General features: G+C 36.8%; 1 pseudogene; it reads right to left on the reverse strand.

Moving 5' to 3' along the window:
- LOC131533791 (NACHT, LRR and PYD domains-containing protein 12-like) overlaps positions 1-4246 on the reverse strand; it is a 68626-nt pseudogene extending 64380 nt beyond the window's left edge.
- Positions 4247-16607: the final 12361 nt, after the last annotated feature.

The raw sequence follows: 16607 nt of genomic DNA on the forward strand, positions 1-16607 counted from the left end.
AGCTAACATAGTAGCATTTACAAATAATTAAAAGTATGAGACAACAACAAACAAAAAACTTAGGCCTACCATTAAAAGCCGTGCTTGCACAGGTTCTGCACGATCCTCTTCACTAATATCCTCTGCGTCTGATAAGCAATATAGGCGACGTCTATACAATACTTGTTTACAATACAGTGTTTACAATACAACCAGAGCACATGCCGCTGAGGTGAGGGGCGGGACGTTCAGACGCGCACTAGAGGTGGTTTAGCCAATCACAACGCATTGGACCAACTAACCAATCTGAGCCCATCACTTATTTCTGAGGGAGGGGTTCATAAAAGCAGGAAATGGTCAGTGCTTTATCAGAGAAGGGACAGAGCGGTGTGGAATAAAGGTAAATTATGTCAAAAATAATGTGTTTTTTAGCATTAACACATGTAAGGCAGCACCCCATAAACACAATCAAGCCTAGAAAAAAAAATAGTCAACAACCCCTTTAAAGGGCATAACTTCAATTAGGGGGAAAAAAGCTTTTGGCTTCTCTCCTGAGCATTGAGCAAAATATTACTAATGCACATTTATTCAAAGCAATAAAATAACTATCTTTGAAAAAAAATAATTAAAATAATAATAATGTTAATTAATATTAATTAAAATAATGTTTATAAACCAAATATATTAAGTTGCTTAAACAATTAGAAATAAAACAGAATCATGTATGTGTGAAGTTTAATACAAAGGACCGAACACCAATAGTACTTTTTCCATTTAAAAACATGAGATGCAGTGGAAAGGGGGTGAAACCCATCATAAAGTTGAGACATATTTTTTAAAAGTTGAACAAACATTAATTTTACATGGCTCTCTAAACATCTGGCTCTCTTGTGCGAGACACGAGTGCAACGGTGATAGATGTCCCTATAGAACATGTGATAAATATGCGTTCTGTGTGAACAGCTTGGTTTCAGTTTTGCCGTAAACAAGATCTTCTCCACATTGATGTTCTCTTTTTCCACAATATTTTGAATGAACAACCAGCAACACCGCATCTAGTGGGTTCAGCTGGATAGGCTAACAAAACCATTAAAATGCACACTTTACATCGCCATCGCATCTTGTGTGCCACTGATAAGGCTGTCTGACACACACCTAAAATTTGAAAGCAACATTTTTGCATTCAAATGTGGATTTGTATTTGAAATTCGACAAATATTCAAAATTAAAAAAAATTTGACAGCCCTACTGTACTATAAAAATATTCTGTAAGTTTCAGAACAATCTTGTTAGTCTAAAAACAGCTTATATTGAAGCCAGTCTGCCAAAACGACAGCTTTTGGAATATACAACTCTATTTTTTTTTTTGAACTTTTCTTTTATTTCGTATTATCAAGTGCAGTCATACAGTATGTCACGACTTAACATTTTGATGGTACAGTATTGATAGTGCAGTAAAGTGTCGTGGGCAAGTCTACAAATAGAATAGCAGTCCATAGATATCTTCCATCCCAACAAGAATATATGTGAGGGGAAAGATCCTTATCTCTGCAGTACCACACATACATTTGGTAGATAGTATGGAATTTTTTACAGTACATATGACCATTGGTAGATAAATGATAAATAAATGAAATAAAAGTAAGAAAAATATAGTCTGCATAATAGTCATATCAAATGAAAATGTTGGGCAATGGAAGACCATTTATTTAGGAAAACATCTGCTTTCAGTTGTAATAATGCCGTTGTATGCTCCATGTTATAAACATCTTGGATTCTTTCCCTCCATTGTGCAACCGTTGGAGGGTGTGGCTTCAGCCAGGAGGCTGTGATTACCTTATTCGCTATTAAAAGAAGTATTCTCAGCAAACATGTTTGGTTATTCTCTTCAAGGTCAGCTGGCAGTGTCCCTAGCATAAAGTATGATGGTTCAAGAGGTAGATCTATACAAAGACATTTTTTTATTTCTTTTTGTACATTTTGCCAATATTCTGATATCCTTGGACAGTCCCAAAATATATGGGTGTGATCTCCCACCAAGCCACAACCCCTCCAACAGCCGTCTGAATTATTGCTCCATTTTGATGTTATGAATGGAGTTCTAAAATATCTCATTTTAATTTTCCATCCAAATTCCTTCCAATTAGGGCTACTGGTTACCCTATGTCCTTGACTGCATGAAGTCTCCCACTGCTTGTCTGTAATTATTGTGTTCATTTCTAATTCCCATTTTTCTTTAATATCTAAATTATTTCCTTTAAATTCTTCTTGCAATATTTTGTAAATATGTGAAATGAATTTTGACTTTACTTTTCCTTCTGTTATTGATATGAAGAAGCGCCGATTTTGTTGGTAGAGAGCAGAGCCTTTCCCGTTCTTGATGATTTTGGAGGTAATGTCTAATTTGTAAATACCTAAAGAAATCTTGGTTCGGTAAATCATATTTCTCTTTGAGTTGTTCAAATGATTTCAAGGCTGCTCCGTCAAACAGCTGGTCCAAAACCACTAGACCCCTTTCTGTCCATTTCAGGAAACCCTTGTCCAGCCTAGCTGGGGAGAACTCACAATTGTTTGCTATCCTTATAGCTCTGGAAATAGTCATGGGAAGTTGTAGTTTATTCCTCACAATTGACCATATTTTTAAGGTGTTTTTACTCCATACATTAGTAATCTTCTTTTTCCCCCATATGTCTTGGTTTAGGAATGGAATTGAATCTAATGGGAAATTTGGGCATTCACTCTGCTCCATTCCAACCCATATAGTGTCAGTATCTTGGGACATCCACGCAACCATTGATCTCAGTTGGGCTGCCCAATAATATGTTTTAAGGCTAGTCAAGTCCAGGCCTCCATTTTCCTTTGGGCAAAGTAGTCTTTTAAATTTAAGTCTGGGTCGCTTTCCTTGCCAAATAAATTTGGATAGCCATTTATCTAATATAGTAAAGGTGGAGGCAGGAACATATATAGGTAGTGATTGGAAGAAAAAGAGCAACCTTGGTAAAATGTTCATTCTTATAGTTTCTATTCTTCCCATCAGGGAGAGTGGAAGAATTTCCCATCTAGTAAGGTCCGCTTTTATGTTGCCCAGCAATTTCCCGTAATTGGCTTTAAACAGTTTTGATAGGTCTGTCGTTATGATAATTCCCAAATATCTAAATCCTTGCGACCAGTGGAAATCAAGCCTTTCTGTTAATTGGATTGGCCAATGTCCAACCAGCATCATTGCCTCAGACTTCGATTGGTTAATTTGATAACCAGAGAGTTCTCCATATTTTTTTAAGGTGTCCAGCAGTGCAGGGACAGAAAGAACTGGATCCCTTATATAGGTCAGGATATCGTCTGCATAAAGAGATACCTTGTGCTCCTTATTTCCCATGTCTTTTATGCCTTTTATTTCCTCATTCTGTCTTATAGATGCTGCCAGGGGTTCAATATTTATGGCAAAGAGCAGAGGACTAAGACAGTCCCCTTGCCTAACCCCCCTTTGTAGGTCAAATACAACTATTACGTAAGAATGTGGCTAAACACCGCTGACACAAAAAAAAGATCAACACCTGCTTCTACATCACTGCCTGTTTAACCCAATCCAACGATTTGCGCATGGTGTGTTTACGAGAGAGGCGAACATGCAGGTCTATGCAGGAAACCAAACAATAAAGATGCTCTGAAGATAACAAGATGCTGTAATGCCAAGTTGTGGATAAACGGTGTTTGCATTGCCTTCCGTCTGATCCCAACTTTAGGAAAGAGAGGATGAACTTTATTTTTAAAGGTGCCATAGAATGCAAAACTGTATTTACCTTGGCATAGTTAAATAATAACAGTTCTGAACATGAAGAATTATATACCGTGAGCCTCAAACTAGGGTTGTTGCGATAACCGCAATATCACAATACTGCGCTATTGCCTAGCATAACCGCAGAGGAATGCAACAACTGCAGCAACCGCAATATTTCTGTGTTTTCTTTTTCGTAAGGTTACGCCCTTCTCGTTTTACACTTCATGCATGTGTACTGAATATTAGTAATGATAACAATGTGTATCACGCTGATTTGTACAGAGACTCAGTAAATTTGCACTTAACAAGCCTAAACAGACAGCGAACGAGAGAGAGAGAGAGAGAGATCGACCGATCGCGTGCGATTACCTGCGTCTGTCCTTCAGGGCGAGTCATATGTGAAAACAGGTTGTCATGTCCAAGGAAAGCGAAATCTGTCTTGGCATCGCCGATCTGCTGGTGGCGCTCAAAGTTAAAATGATTTCAACAGCGTGTTTCATTACATATCTCTCTGAATGAATCAGCGCTTTTGAACCTGTAGTTGAATGAAGACTCACTCAAAGACAGTTCCTTGACGCCACCTTGTGGCGTAACAATGAAGCTGCACTGACTGACAGCCGTCTAGAACACACAGGTGAAATATCAACAGAAAAGTATCTTGTCAGTCAGATTCCAGGATCAGAACTAACTGTTATATATATATATATATATAGGCTAACAATATACTAACAATCTTATTGTCAGGTTTATGTTTTGTTATGTGGACAGTTATTTTGTCATTCTCTTAATTCTGTTTACTTCACTTCCTGTTTCAACGCGATTTCAGCCCTACCTCAAACACCATACTTTCCTCCTTCTTATGTAGATCTCGTGAATAAAAAAAGACCACTGAAAAATAGGGGAATCAGAACATAACACCGACTGTGACGTAACAGTCGGGATCACTACGCACCCAACATTTGCATATACCCGCCCATGTTCAAGGCCAGCCGTCAGCCGAATCATCAGAAGTTCTGCTGGTATTGTAAAGAAACAAGCGAGGACAACAGCGAAAATGGCAGATCATGGAAATAAATGTTATGTTCCAGGCTGTGCAGGGGATGTGAATTGCAGGGATGGGTTGGTGTCTGTATTCAGAAAGGCACGGAAAGCAAATAATGCGTTCTAATAAAATAACGAGAGCCACTAAATTCTGATTCTGATTCTAAACAGACATGGTTAGCTTGCTAGCAGTTGTCTGTTACATAACAGGACATAAGATTTCACTTACCACATAAACAGAGTAAGGAGAGATGACTGAGGATGATGGCGAAAGATTTACAGATCTTGAGCACCACTGACAAGCATCTGATCTTGTAAAATATGTGGTAAGTACTGCCACTCCATAGTATAAACAGAGCTCGTGCGATCGTGAATCTCGAAAGCGAAAGTTAAACTATAACGCGATTTACCTATCCTTCAAAAGCAGTTTCAATGCCCCGTGTATTAATAGCGGCTCCCTGATGCCCGCATTTTATATACAGTATAATTACCCGACGATATAACTGCAAGAGAAAGTATTGAAATATATTATTTTCTTCTCTGTGTTTCCTTTCTGCTGTGAGCTACTGAAATGAGTCGCACTGTGAAACAGCCAATCAGAGCAGAGCTCAACATTGAGCCACACTGTGAAACAGCCAATCAGAGCAGAGCTCCTTATTCATGACCCTTCCAAATAAGCCAATAACAGACCATTTCATTCTAGGGAGAAATCCTAGGGTTGTAAATGCACATGTAAAACCGTTTTTGGAGATTTTTTGCCCTTACCTAAGCCACATACCTTCTATATAGATATCAGAGAACAATTTAAAATGCTGTATCAATGCATTTTATGGCACCTTTAATGAAGATCCAGACTGTGTCAGTAAGAACTTGGTCCTTTGTTCAATTTATTTTACCGCAGATTTGTTTACAAACAAGGCACAATTCAACCCAGGATTTTCATTGAAACTAAATGACGATGCTGTGCCAGCTATATTGGATCCGACAGTATGTCGCAATACAAAAGTGTGAGTAACTGTTTTTATTATGTGATCACTATTTCTTTGTCTGTTAAACAGATCGTTATACACTGAATATTTATGTGTTTTAACCTAAATCACAGCAGCATCCTTGGACAAAGACTTTCAAACACTGTTAACCAATCATAGCAGTGGGCATTTACTTTGAAGTCTACAATCCTCCACGCCTATTCAAACAGAGCGTTCTGATGAGGGGGGTCAAAAACAGGACAGAAAATAGCCTATTACTTCTAAATTATTATGTTTTTTTATGTAAAAATCTTGTAGTGGACCCCAGAGAACAAAAAAAAAAAAAAAAAACAGTTCATGACCCCTTTAAAGTGTAATTATCACATTTAAGCAATATTGTAATTCCTTTTTCCGTCCCCAGATTTAAAACCTACTGAAATTAAAATTGAGACTATGAAGCAGTACCTCTGGAACACAGTGAGTGAGTGATACAAGGCTGATGATACACAGGGGCAACTTTTTGAGCAATTTTGCCGGGCAACCTTGGGGAACGCTGCCGTCAACAGGCAGCCAGGTAAGACACAGGGCCGACCGATCTAAAGTATAGATAGAGATTGTTTTCCATTCTCAATGGGAAAGTGCCCAAGCAACATTGCTCAAAAAGTTACCCCTTGTATCATCAGCCTAAAATCTTCAACTGACACACAAATTATATTCACCATAGATATATCTATACCTATAGCTACATATGATATCCACGCATTTGTAAGTTACTGAATTCGCACTGTATGACCTTACAGAAAACTCGTTGTCCGGTCCGATTCCTTTCACACAGCAGCGTCGCCGAAAATGCTGTTGCGAGTCCTTTGAGTGTGAGTGTATGTTTGTTTATAGAATAAGGTTGTCACTGCTGCAAACTCCCACATATACAAATAATTAGGCTATTCAAAAATAGCATTTACGTGCAGCTAGGCCCCTCTTCGGTATAGAGTGGTGGAACAATGATGTGACTTCTGGTTCCATCGTCCCAGAGTCAATGGGTTTTTTGAATGGGATTTTGGTTAAATCCCTTAAATAAGGTCCGTGGTTCACACAGGCTCAAGATACTTTCACGTTTTATTCTACGACATAAAACACACCAGTTACACCCCACTCGTGATTTTTTTTTTTAAAACTGTTACATTTCTTTAAAAAACGGTTGCTAACAAGTTGCTAAATGGGACTACAGGAGCTGTCAGAGACATTCAACGTCATCACGCCGAACAGTTTATCAATTTACAGTATTTTCCAGTTGTAGTATAATTTGTAATACAATTAATTGTAGAATAACCAATGAATAGTTTCCTGCATTTTATATTGTTGTTCGTTTAGGTTTTCCCCCGAAATGTGACACAAGTCTTCAGAGGGAAGAAGCACGTTTTATCGCTCACTGATACAGAGACTCTGGGTTCAGACCATAAGGTAAACTCATATTATGATTATTACATGTAAACACCACATTTACCGGCTTTACGTGGTTAAAGTGAAACTTTAATGATGCATAGTGCTTAAAGCCATGTTAAAATTAAATGTTTGCGGCCACATAAAGCTGTCAGAAAGCATATAGATAGATTGAGGATTTCCTAGAAGCAAGGATAAAATAACATTTTGTGTACCAATCCTAACAAAATGAGAGCTGAAATGTGGTACTTTATTCACTAAAATAAGTTTAATCTTACCATATCCAAAAACTCGCTCACTCTATTATATAGATTAAATGCACTAGACTTTTATTGAATAGTACGTGGAGACACGTTTTAAATTAAAATATGCATATTAATCAAGGATTTATTAATGCACTTTATTCAAGTTATGATTATTTAATTTATTCACTAGCCTACTATTTATTACTAATGTCTCATTTCAGGTGTAGTTTGGCTCTAGTTTTGTATTTATTCCAGTTTATATGAAAAGCTTCATGTAGCGTGGATTAAAATTAATATACAGAGTAAATCCTTTTCACTGAACATGTTAAAAATAAGTTTGAGAAAGCTGTCGGGAGCTGGTGGTGGTGACGCTGAAGGCGAGCGACCGTGGTGTTGTAGTTTGTTTATGGCCTAAGTTTAGCTTTTAAGCTCTGGCACTTTTATTTAGGCTTCAAAATTCATCGAAGTTGTTATTTTGTGAAGATTATTTTGACAAAACGTGTAAGTTTCATGAACTATGATTGAACACAGAGCTTATTTTTTGCGATAATCCAAAAGCCTCTGGAAAAATCCCATTGTTTTTATTTTTGTCGTGGAACCAGTTTCATGCTAACAGCCGATCCGCCTACAGAGTGACAATAGTTCCTCCACTCTATTGGCCCGGGGCTTGAAGGCCCTTAAAGCCCATACGTTAATGGACCCCTGCATGTACCTTAAGTGACATGTCTGTTTAGGCGCAAATTATATTCATATTACAGCTGTGAAACGTTATAACGAACTTACCGCAACACGTGAAGGTATTTTCTAGTTGATCCTGCGAGATGGCGTCTAGTCCCAAATGTGAGTGCTTTTACTTTCACTTTGACCTTCTTCTTCTGGTTCTGTTTAATGGTGTTTGACAAGCCAACTTATGGTGTATTACTGCCGCCAATTGGACTGGAGTGTGAAGCATCAATAGAATGGAAGGACAAAGCATTCACGGGGAAAAAGAAAAAAAGAAAGAGATTTTTTTTCAGTTTGTCAAATCTGTTATTCGAAGATAACTAAGCATTTCTCTTTGCATTTTGAACGGATTAACATCACAGTTTAATAGCTCTGGTAGATTAAATCTGGTTAAACCTAGATCTCTCAATTTCTTAACCAACTCCTCTCTTTCCTTAATAAATAACCCTGCACAATGTTGTAGTACATGCTCAATTGTGCAAACATGCTCAAACTTCACAACATGAACATATTTTGAATAATGATTTAAACAGAATGTCTATTCATAATCTTGGAATAGTTGTGTGTGTTTTTTTTCTACTGTTGAAACATATTCTTCCTTTGTCAGATTGTTTTTGTTTTTGTTGTTGTTTTGTTTGTTTCCCTGTCCCACATTTCCTGCCACTTTTTATTCACGAGTGCCTCGGTTTTTCCTTTTGTCTCTGTTTTACCCAATGGAATTTGAACTTTAATATTCATATGTTTTATTGCTTGTTTAGCTAGTTTGATGATTACTTTATTATACCCTTTATTTCTTCGTGTGCAGGTACTTTATGAGACAAACAGGTGAGTTCCACTAAAAACAAACAGCGCCACAACAAATTACACCAAATGTGATGATGTTGAACTCTACATGTACCGTCACAGATATAATACATATAATCATTTATTAATCAGTTATCATTTTAACTTAAGCCTTTTCTTTATTTAAAGCCTTTACAAAAAGCAACAATCAGCAATCCTTTCTCCTGCTCATTCCAGGAGTTCATCGTTGACCAGTGCTTGGTGTTCAGTTAATAACAAATAATCTCTCGATTTATTTGTTGGACCTAGAATAAGGTTTACCATATTACTTCCAGGAAACTTTAATTTATCTTTCCTTAAGATAGCATCCATAGTAACATCCAACTCAGTCACTTGCATTTAACAATCTTTTGCACTTTATCCATTCATTGTATCTATTTAATAGTTGTTAGTTACTCTTGTCTATCCCTTTGTTAATAAAATCCCTTTTATTACACGTGTGTCTTCCTTGTGTTGATAATACAGTAAGAAGGCTCTACAAGTTAGCAATATCTCACAAATCCTTCAGACTGGTCAGACTACAACTTCCTATAATTTATGTAATTCCTATTTATTCAACAATCTTCCATGATTGCTCTTTACTGTCAGGGTGCAATTCTGCTGTTTGTTTTTTTGTTTTTTGTTTTTTTACTTAAGTAAAAGAAATATTAAATATAACATAAAAAATATGCTACTTTTAGAGGTTAATAAATACAATTAAAAACACCAAAAATTGCATTGTTTTCATTTATTTTTTTTAATTTTAATTTTTGTATTAAAGATAGTGATATTACATATGACATTTATTTAATAATAATAATAATAAGAAGAAGAAGAATAGGATCACTTCTGAGACCTTTATGCCCAAATTTCTCCACAAAGGACAAATTAAGGGCTGATATATGAAGGATGCTTGATGGTTAAAAAAAATGAGGGTAAAATAATTGAAGTGAAACACATTTAAAGGTATTACTGAAACAATCTGATTGTGCAATTGCTTTTTCGCTTGTTATTACAATCCTTACCACTGAGGGACACTCTGGAGATTTTCTGGTCTGGTGTCAGCTCAATACAAAAGATGCATTTATTTGGTTTGCAGCAAGGATTTAACTGTTTAGCATGTGGATGTTATTTGTTTTGTGTTTGCTGACAGAAGGTGAAATTTTAGTTTGTTTGATCATTAGATCTATCTATCTATCTTTTCATCTTTGTCATTTAGCAGACACTTTATATATGTGTGTGTGTGTGTGTGTGTGTGTATTTATGTATGTATACATGTATATATATATATATATGCTTGGTGATAAAATATGATAATATATTATCATTGGAAAACTGGTGCCCATTATTATTTTTGAAGTTATTATAATTGAAGTTATTACAGTTTTTCTCAGTGGCTGTGGTGCATTTCTCAGATCAGAAATGAAATTCTCAAAACTACTTGTTCAACCTCCACATCATCCAGTCACTTGTGCACATCATAAAAGCAGTTTCTCTTTCTTCTGAACAAGTTGCGATTGCTTTGGTACATTCATGCAACTGATTATGTACATTTGTCTGCGGTTTCCTACATTATCAGTTGCTAATATCATGCTGCTCAAAATGTATTATATAGTTCTCTGTGCAATAGTCTTAGACCTCAAACCTTCTAGCTATTAGTTAAGTCATTAAATGCAAAATGGTTGATCTAGTTGTCATAAACTGTCAAGCATATTTTCTACACATCTCTATTAGACTTTTTGTAAATTTGTCATGAATTGTGAAAGTGAATCTTGACTTTCACTAATGAAGAGAATGTAGATCAACCAATTATAAACCAGTTCTCTGAAATAGCTCAAAGGTACACATGAACCTTCAATTGGATAGCTTATAGACAGAGGACAACACAAGAGTTACAAATTCTGACGACAGATGAACATCCAGGAAACGATCAGGGTCAACAGCCGAGAGGAAGAAGAGGAGTAAAGATGCTTGGTGGAAGGGTACAGAGGTAAAACAGAGGAAGAGGCAGAAGAGGCCAAGGACAGGGCTGTCTACAGCCCTGATCGTCAGCGGAGACCAGGACACCCAGATGACCCCCAGATGACCCCCAGAGATATATCCCCAGTGAAAACCTCGATTGAAAACAATAAAAAAAAAAAAAAAAACTAAATAACTAAAATATAATAAAATATCTAACTACATAATACTACTATTGTTAGAAATTGCAACAAAATTAAAATAGAAATATAAACTTTTGAACTGCGGGTTTCGTCTGGTCAGAGGAGAACTGGCCCCCCGACTGAGCCTGGTTTCTCCCAAGGTTTTTTTTCTCCATTCTGTCACAAGAGGGAGTTTTGGTTCCTTGCCGCTGTCGCCTCTGGCTTGCTCAGTTGGGGACACTTAATTTCTAGCGATTATCGCCGATTTGATTGCACAGATACTATTTAAACTAAACTGAGCTAGACAATGACATCTCTGAATTCAATAATGAAATGCCTTTAACTGAAAATTGAGTGTTTAATCTTATTATACATTACTGACACTCTATCCTCCAATTTGATACTGTTAAGTGCTTTGACACAATCTGTATTGTTAAAAGCGCTATATAAATAAAGGTGACTTGACTTGACTTGACTTGACAGAGGTGCCCATCAGATAAAATAAGGGCCACTGTTGTGGACCATGTTGTCAATCATGGCCTTACAATGGCTGAAGGGTGCAGCTAAATATTGGGAGATCGACCATATCCTCGATAATTCAAACATTTTGAAACAGTCTCTTTCAATAAATATCCCACATACAGTAATGTGGAAATTTGGAAATATGGCATACATAAGCAGCGCAGCCTTCTGCACTTCAGTACAGTAATTGTCATCCAAACTCTTGTCATAGTTTACATCAGGGAGTACTAACAGAGTGCGCTGTTATATTTGACAACATGGCTAAGCATTTTGACTATCTTGTTTGTGAACAATGACACAAGGACTTTTCATTCTGATTGCACTGATATGTTCATTGACATAAATACTTACTTTTGAGAGATGAACTAAAGATTTTGCAGGAAATCCATTGTGTGGTGCTGTTTGTATGAATTGTTTTGAGAAATGCACATACTTCTTTGCAAATATTAAGAACGATTCGAGAAATGCACCAAAGCGACTGAGAAAAACTGTAAAACTGAGGTGAGTTCAGTGCCAACCTATTATCCAAGGACTTGTCATTCTGATGGCACTGACATGTTCATTGACACAGATATTTATTTTTGAGAGATGAACTAAGTATTTTGAGCAAGAGACTGGCTTTTGCAGGTAATCCATGGTGTTTTGCTATTTGTACGAGTTGTTTTGAGAAATGTACTTACTGTTTTGAAAATGTTAAGGATGATTCGAGAAATGCACTAAAGCGACTGAGAAAAACTGTAAATAAATACACACATGCGTACATAAATGTAGACACTGTGCTCAGCAAGATACACTAAGGCTATATGACCTTTGTGAACCCTACAATTCTAAATGATTTCATTGTCTTATGAGTAGAGCACAGATGATTTAACGTCTTTCTATGCTATGTTAAGATTCTTCACAATTTCTTTTGTGTTCCACTAGAAAGGAAAAAACATAATGTGTTGGAACAACACTATGGTGTAAATAATGGAAGAATGATCAGTTTTGTGTGAACTAGTTATGTTGTCAAAGTGTTCTCAATCGTGTTTTCCACTAGATGGCGCCACGTTGCTTAGAATTCACGACATAATCATAAAATCACAGCAGTGAGTGTAGCCAAATTCAATCAGATTACTTCCTTAATATGCAGTATGGATGCAGATAAAAACATCTCTCAGGTAATCTTCTTATGGTGACTGCATAGATATCCACTTTTCACCTCTAGATTACACTCTTTGTGAATCATGTGCATTGATAAAGTTATAAGTTATAAGTTATGATAATGAAGTCATCTCTTATGGCATCTGTGAGTTCACTTGTGCTCAAAGTTGTTGTTCTGCATGTCTCTCATCTCCATATAGCAATGAGAGTCATTTCCATAAACTCATCAGCTAAAGGATGCTTATACCTTTGTATATCTAAACATGGAGTTTGACAGAAACTATATCACTGACTAGTAAAACAGGACACAGTTGCATTGTCAGTGGGATACAGGAGCTGACATATATCATAAATGAATTAAAGAGCAGGTAATCGAGGAAGACTGCCCCTGACACACAGGATGACCCTGGTCTCCAGACAAACCTCCAGAAGCCACTGACATTGATTTGTGGATGTTTAATGAGTTGTGCAGAGAAGAATGATGCTGGATCATGCAGTCATCTCTGCTGCTGTAGTCTGTATATCTGATCTGTCCTGAGGATATAGTTCAGCTCGTCAGATGCTTGTAAACAGCACCTCTGCACTGTCGTCCTGTTACAGAAACACAATTACCCTTTATTGCTGCATCTGTGAACCTCTCTGAAGGGACATAGTGAGACACTGCATTAGGTTTTTTTAAGAGTTAAATGTACTGATTAATTTATTATAATGGAAGTGATCTAGTTTTGTAGCCTACTATCTGGTTTCTAGAGCTGTTATTGATTTGAAATCCATACTTTCATCCTTTTGGCTTTAACATGACTTGCTCCTGGTCCAGAATTAGCACATTTAGCAGGCTGATGTGATGCAAAGTCTGTTCCAAAAGTGTATGTCTTTTTCACAAGGGCACATCTATATACATAGCTGGTAAAAAAAACTAATGTTTGTGTGGATGTTTGCTTTATAGGCCATCTCTTCCTGTTTAAGTGGGTGGATCTTGGCCAGAATAAACTGCAGAATTGACCAGACCTTTTGCTGTTTAGTCAAAGGTCTGGCTGCCCATGAGCGGGTTTTGGATCAGAGCTGTGATGTTGTTCATGGCTCTGTGTTTAAGGCTGTAAAAGCATTATTATTTGAGCCTCGATTTAATCCAGAGACTTAGGGTCCCTTGTGTATGACTTTGCCTTTTCTATGCCCACTCTTGTTTTCCTGAGTTTGTAGGATCGATGTTGCTGTTGTTCCACTGAGGATTTCCGAGCTGACTGCTTTCATTCGGTGACATTTCCCTCAGTGCCCCCTTTTTAACGGAGGGTGAGCCCCTTCTAAAATGTTAAAAGTACCGCCATCAATCTTCCCACCTCAGACAAGTGTCAGGCCTGTAGTTAGCCTTGAAGTCTTCTCCTGTTTGTTGGCCACAATCCACAAAGTTTAATTGAAAATTCTTCCCATGCCTTGACACTTGAATAACAAAGAGGGCATAAGTTTTACCCTAACTGCTATTCAGACACATTTCAATTATCCACGTTTCAATTGTAATCATGGACTGTGCCATTCAAAAAGCTTGCAGCAGTTACCCGCAGACCTTCATTACTGGCAGCTGAAGATTATACTGTAGAGCTTAGCAAGAGTATAAGTGGGTAAAATTGTGATGTTATGAAACAGATCCTATTACAATTCATAGATGCTATGAAAATGCTACGGTAAAAACCTGTTTATTGGTTAGCAGAAAGTTCCTTTACTATATGGTGAAAAACTGTAATACATCTAATGGGACATTTCACATAATTTTACATTAAGATACTGTTAAATTAATATACACATATACATATACATATACATATATATATATATATACACCCCTTTAACCTGGATGTTGACCCCAGACAGTAGAACTTTTTTTGTTTATTATTATTACTATTATTTGCCCCAAAATTATTCACAGTTTGTATATGTGTATATAAAATGGGAACATTATGTAAAATTCACTTTAAAGAAGATCAGGATTTTTCATTTAGTTCATGGAGACAATTCATGAAAAATGTGTCATGGTTAAGTGAAAGATTGTGCCACCTAGTGATAAATAAACACTTTTAAAATGAAAATGTTTGCTCATTTTGTCATTTCTACTCCCTAATATATATCTGTTTATATATTAGTGCTTTTCACAATACAAATCATTGCAAAGCAGCTTTACAGGAAATTTAGTTTCTCCAATATATTTAGTAGTAGCTTATCAGTGGTGTCTATGTCAAGTTGATGTACATGTTGATGGCAGAAATGTACGGTAAAAATCAGTTAATGACGTAATCAGAAAGACAATGAGCACTATTAACAGCAATGATTATACAGTATGTTGCAATCAAACTTATAGCAAAATTTGGTAGTTCTATGTGTTGTTTCAGGGTTGGCATCATCTGAGGACCTCTGTGGGGTTGACATCATCTCTTCTCAGGTGTTCGGTCATCTCAAGTCTTTGTTAGGGCTGGATCCAGACTGAAGCTTGTGTAATTCCTAGTTACAGAAACAGAGAAACAAATAGAGACATAATTAGCATAGCTGCTGTTCCAACCAAGTAAAAATGATTTGTTCAACCCAAGCTAAATAATAATAATGTGCATTTGATCAGATATAACTGCAGTACAAGATTATTTGATGCATTATATGAATGCTTGGCTAAAGAGATGTGTCTTTAATCTAGATTTAAACAGAGAGAGTGTGTCTGAACCCTGAACGTTATCAGGAAGGCTATTCCAGAGTTTGGGAGCCAAGTGCGAAAAAGCTCTATCTCCTTTAGTGGACTTTGCTATCCTAGGTATTACCAAAAGTCCAGAGTTTTGCGACCTTAGGGAGCGTGATGGATTGTAGGGTGCTAGAAGACTAGATTAGGTATGCAGGAGCTAAACCATTTAGGGCCTTATAGGTAGGGTTGGGTACCAATATGGTACCCTATGCAAGCGGTATGTACTAGAACCGAATCAGAGCGCAGATTTCGGTGCCATGCCTGAGCGATCGATTCAAATATTTGTCCTTGGTTTCTCCAAAACGAACGTAAGAAGCATCATCACCGGCACCTCATGTGAAAAATAATTTCCCAACTGAGAAAATGCACGTGAATTCAAGTCGGAAAGCTCTAATAATACAAGTCCAACAAATCTTTGTAGTAACGCGTGCGTGCTGTTCACATTCCGACTTAAAAGCACAACTCGGGAAATGAGAGCATCTGAGGAACGTGTGAATGCAGAAATTACACTTGCTCTGACGGCAGCAGGTAGCCCTCCATTAACTAGTTAAGCTAAACATTCTTAAATTAAAATGCGTAAAGCAAAAATTATCTTGTATTCACGTTTTTAAACCTGTAGTCCAACAAAAGAGAACATTATAACCTTTTTAGTCCACAACACCAGTTAAATGCTTCCTTTTGTGATCTGATGTAGCTTCTTGTCACAGGATGAGGCAGAAAATGTTCCATAGGCTACATCGATTGGCAATGGATTATAAATATACTTAATTATTATGAAAATACCAGAGATGGCTTGAATAACACAGATAAACTATACATTGTGGTAGTTGTGTTTATTGTATTTGTTTTATCATTCAGAACGTTTATATCTTGTTTACTCAGTTACATCCATAGCAATGCATTTGTCCATATTGGGGATTTCCTGGAGCTTCATGAGTTCTGCTACTTCTGTGACTGCATATGTGGATTTTTTTGTGCGAGGGCGCCCTCTGGCATCCAGTATGAATGAAAAAGACATCATGTGTTTAGTGCTAATGGCCAATCCAATTATTAATTGGTCATTTTTATTTATTTTTTATTATTTTT

Source organism: Onychostoma macrolepis, chromosome 03, assembly GCF_012432095.1.
Source record: "Onychostoma macrolepis isolate SWU-2019 chromosome 03, ASM1243209v1, whole genome shotgun sequence".
Classification (NCBI taxonomy): domain Eukaryota; kingdom Metazoa; phylum Chordata; class Actinopteri; order Cypriniformes; family Cyprinidae; genus Onychostoma; species Onychostoma macrolepis.